The sequence below is a fragment of the Chiloscyllium plagiosum genome, unplaced genomic scaffold (genome assembly GCF_037043375.1).
Source record: "Chiloscyllium plagiosum isolate Xiang-an unplaced genomic scaffold, Cpla_swu_hap1 HiC_scaffold_42, whole genome shotgun sequence".
Classification (NCBI taxonomy): Eukaryota; Metazoa; Chordata; class Chondrichthyes; order Orectolobiformes; family Hemiscylliidae; genus Chiloscyllium; species Chiloscyllium plagiosum.
The window spans coordinates 62951716-62956654 of record NW_028270180.1 but is presented as its reverse complement, the minus strand read 5'-3'; positions in this window follow the sequence as shown (position 1 = coordinate 62956654).

The window sequence follows — 4939 nt, the reverse complement described above, 5'->3', positions numbered from 1 at the left end:
AATGTCGAGGTGCTGGTGACATGTGATCAGAGATTACCGAGATTCAGGATAAACGAATGTTGATTTCTTTCGGGTCGTGATGAAGAACAACCTGGGAAATAAGTCACCAGCGGGTACAGTTTACAAGGGCACTCATAGGAAGCAAAATGTGAAATAAAACGTACAAAATGACGAAGACAGATGAAGCATGAGAGTAATCATGGGTAATCTGACTTCCACTCCACAGCTCCCCTAATTCCCACACCCAGCCCCATTGTAAACAAATGTTAGAGAACCATAAACATTAACGTCGTCCATTGGAACGATCCAAGTCTTTTCTAAATTTTCGATTCGGCAATTAGTTTCAGTTATTTTTTTCTTTCCTGGGAAATCATCACTTTCATTGTTAGCAATCGTAAAGGGAACCATCCTTTTTGTCATGGAAATAATATGATACTAAACTTTGTGGCTTGTATAAGACTCCACTGTGTCACACGTTTCTTCTACTTTCTCTCGATTTTAATGGTACTCTGACTTTTGAATCTTCCGACCAACGTGCATGACCTCATTATCCGGACATGTAACTACATCTGGCAAGTTTTTGCCCACTCACCCAATCTATCTATATATCTATTCATATTGCCACGATCTCATCATAACATGCTCTCCCACGCGTTTGTATTGTCAGCAAATTTGGACACATTTCACACTGCCCCTTTCTCCATGCTATTAACAAAGAGATAATTGAAGCCTTGAATATACCCAGTCTTGAAAGGCCTCTGCTGTAAATGTTTCTACATACTTGCTACCCTCTGAATGTGAGAACATCCTCCTCATTTATTTCTTATGTGGGTAATCCCTTCCCCTGAGATTGGGATCTCCGGTCCTTCACTATTTTGGATATAAAGTAGAACAGAACAAACTTTTATAGTAAAACACAATCTCACTGCTGTCTCCAGTGCCAATTCTGATTTTTTTAACCTCTGTTTGAACAAACTGCCCTGATGAGCACATTATTACTGACAATGACACATCTGCTTCACAGGTGCTTCAGTGCCTGTGATTGGAGTGGAGCTGAAAGGCGCGATAAAAGTGCATCTTTTTTCATTCGACCATTGCCATATTATTAATCTCTCTGCTCATGAAAATGGATCCGTTATATGCATTCAATCTCTCATCAATACCGAGCATGTTTCACTCACAGTTGATTTTAAATGATTTCTTGTTGGATGAGTTATCTCTGCAACTCCAGACAAACCGTCTCAACAACTCGATATGTTCCCAGGTCTGCTCATTTCTTAACATACAGGAAACTTGCTCCAAAAAAAAAAATCCAGAGTCGTGAATCTCTCCACAAAAGGAGTTTTATTTATCTCTCTACATGGTGCAAAGCAGAGGATTGTGAAAAGATTCTGGGAAAATGTTGCCAATTGTCAAGTGGGAAACCTTTCAGCAAGCAAAACAGAAATCCCAGCGTCGAGCTTTGTGAATCTTTAGATATTCCTTGGGGCGCGGATTCAGTGGAAACTGAAGGGTGAACTGGCCGGCTGGGCAGAGATAGTTTAGAAATCTTTCTGTTCTTTCGGAGGCCGGTATTTTGACTCTGATGTACTCCGGACTTGAATTGATCTGTGACATTGAAGGATTCTGTTCCTGCACGTCAGGAAGTCAAATCTCATCTCAGCTCCGGGGCAATTAGAAAATGCGGGAACAGATAGGACACTGAAAGGCTGGAAATGAGGCGATCTCTGTAGGAGGATAACTGACTTCCGGTGTCATGCATGTGACTGTAAAGGGTGGGATCAGCCTATTCCCATGTTTTCACCGTGAATTGCCCAGGATTTATTTCGGAAAACACATACTAATTAAAGATGTTTGTCAATATGGGAGGAGCAGGCTGCAGCTTGCATTCGGGGATCATTGAAGCCATTGGCTCAACAGTCTCTGCAGCGATGTTAGTCAGTGCGTTCGGCTCTTCACTGACAGGTTGCTGTTCTCCCACGACCCAGGAACAGAGCGACAGCTGTTCTCACACCATCTGTTTTTTTTTGTCCGCACAGTTCCAGGATTTTACCGAGTTCAGAAAAATATTCCTCTAAAGGCTCGAAGGGAGAAGGTTCCGCCTTTCGGAGAGCTGGTTCCCGGTGACATGTATGTGTCTGCAAAGTGTGAGATCAAACTGTTCCCATTGTCCACAATGAATGCTCCAGGATTCATTTTGGAAACGTCAAACCAATTGAAGACAATTTTCATTCTGCGAAGGACAGGCAAAAGCTTGATTTCACTAACAGTCTGCTTTAGAAGATCCTGCAAGGGGCCTGCTACAAGGGACTCCCCAGCCTCTGTGGAGCAATTAATCCTCTCGTTTGGCTGTTAACCGAGAGGGTGTGCCCACGCATGGAACGGTCGTTGTTCTTATCCATCCGACTCCTTTGCTGTGCACTTTCTGGTTTTTAATAGGGTCTGTAATATGTAGCCAAACGTAAACCAAATCAGTGAGGAAACACAAATGCGTTTCTGTATTGTTGAATGGCTCGTGAAGGGTTGTGGACACTCGGACTCTCAAACAAAAACCGAAACTGCTCAAGGAACTCGGCAGGTATGACATTACCTGTGAGAGAAAATGGAGTTCTGAAAAACTCCTGGAGAAGCTCCGAATTGTTGTCTCTGTTTATCTCTCCCCAGATGCTACCAGATCTGTTTAGTTTTTCCTGCAATTTCTCCCTTTCTTTTTAAATGAATGACCATTTCAACCATCGAGATTGTTTACACAGTCCAAACATGTCCTGACATTTAACCCTATCGAAACTGTGGTGATTGAATTCAAACAAATAAACTTGAAACAAGTTTAGTAGCGCGCTTCTGCAGTTATGGCCAAGTGGTTGACGCAATGGGCGTTAATTCCACTGTGGATTCCTCATTGCAGTTAAGTATTTTCTGACTGTAATTGAGAGCCGAGAGTGAACTTGAAGAGTGCTTGTTCTCTGCTTTCTTGTTTCAAATTCAAATCCCACAATGCTTTGCACAGTCATCAAATGGAATTGCATTACATTTCACTACGAGAGCAGTTTTGTTCACGCAAATTCGAAGGCAGGTTTGCAGATAGGAAAGCAAGTAAGAAAGATACGTACTTGCCCATGTGAAAGGCTGCAGTTGAAGAACAAAGCAGTTTCGGCCGAGTTTCGAACTGGGGACTTTTCGCGTGTGAGGCGAAAGTGATGAACACTACTCTACCGAAACAAGCCCCAACCACCGCGACGGCGTCTCAGTGGCATCCAGCACTGAAAGTTGAAGCCATTCTTCGTTTCACCTTTCTGTTTCCAAGCGCTCGTTGTTGTCCAGCGTAATTGACATCTTGAAAACCTAAAAAAAAGACACGTGAAATTGATAACAAAATGCAGACAAAGATGTCGTCAATGTTTGTACCGTAGGGTGAGGTGGAATAGGCTGGGACGACTTTCCATGCAGCGTAACGGCTGCGACATGATCTGATTGGAAGGGTTGTAAACTGAGTATTTACGTGTTTTACCCAAGTTGGGGTGAGTTGAAAACTCGAGAGCATAGGTTTAATGTGAGTGGGCTGAAATTGACAAACGACCTGAGGCACATTTCCCACACAGAAGGTTGTGCGTGTTTGGAATGAGCTACCAGAGGAAGTGGAGGAGGCTATTACACTCAGAAAATTGCAAAGGTAATCGGATGAGTTTCTGAATAGGATGGGTTTCGAGCGATTGGGGCCAAATGCTGGGGAACGGGACTTGTTTAATTTTGGCTATGTGGCGAGCATGGACGAAATACACCAAAGTACCTGTTTTCACGCGATGTACCCCAATAACGTTGTGTTGTTTACACGGCTTTAAAGGATTATTTTTTAGCGGAGCTTGCCGTTGCAGTCTGTGGCACAATCATTTAGTCTGTTCGACTGCTCACAGGAAAGGTAGTATTGCGAAACACTGCAGAAACGAACGACTTCCTTAATTTAGCTCCGACTGACCATACTCTGTGAAATTTTCCCAGATCCTCGGTTGAGGATTTTTGCTGCTGGAAGTTACCTCAGAAACCACGTTCACTCGAAATGTATTGAGCGAATCGCAAAACAGAAAGCATTTAACACGGAACACAAACAGAGACATTGAGATGCATGAATGCTAAATGTGAGACAGTCTGAGGGCATGAGTCATAAAGTAATCTCACAACTAACAACAGGGCATTTCCAAACGACTCTTTCAAACATACTGCAGCCTTAGTGCACCACCACTTTCCAGACAATGCTGAAAAGAGAGAAAGAAAGAACAAAATAAGAATTGGCCGTAAAAAGTGAATTTCACCAATCACAGTCTCGATTCGATTCCCTTTCCCTTCCGATGTCTCCAGTGCGGAAATGAAAGAAATGTGAGAAATTCAACAACGTATGACATCGAAATTCATTGGAACGATTTTCCCATTAGCCAGAAAACCAAATAACAACGAGTAGAGTCACCGTAGGACTTTGTTTCACAACAGCGATGAAATAACAGTCTCCATTCAGTTCCAGTAAAAGCTCAACTTGCCTGGAACAGCAGAACTGCTTGCGATTAACCGCGCGGGAGGCGAACATGAGCATGACAGCAGAGACACTTTGAAATATTTGGCACTATCGCACAACACAGTTAATTCCCTGGGAAGCAAACCCAATTTACTTTTGTTTTCAACATCAACGTGCAGTGGGGACCGAAACAGCATTTAACAATGCTGCAGCGTTGGAGTTGATACGCTGAAATGGCAGTGGTGGGATCCGAACTCACACCTCTTTCGAGCCTCGAACCTCGAACCTGGACCCAGCGGCTTGGACCGCTCGGCCACACTACCCGCCGGCCCCGTGCCCCATTTTCTTGCATTTCCAACTGTGATACTGCATAACAACAGATGCAAAGTCTCATGAAAATGGTTCCATGATTCCTCTCTCTTTCGCACAGCTGTT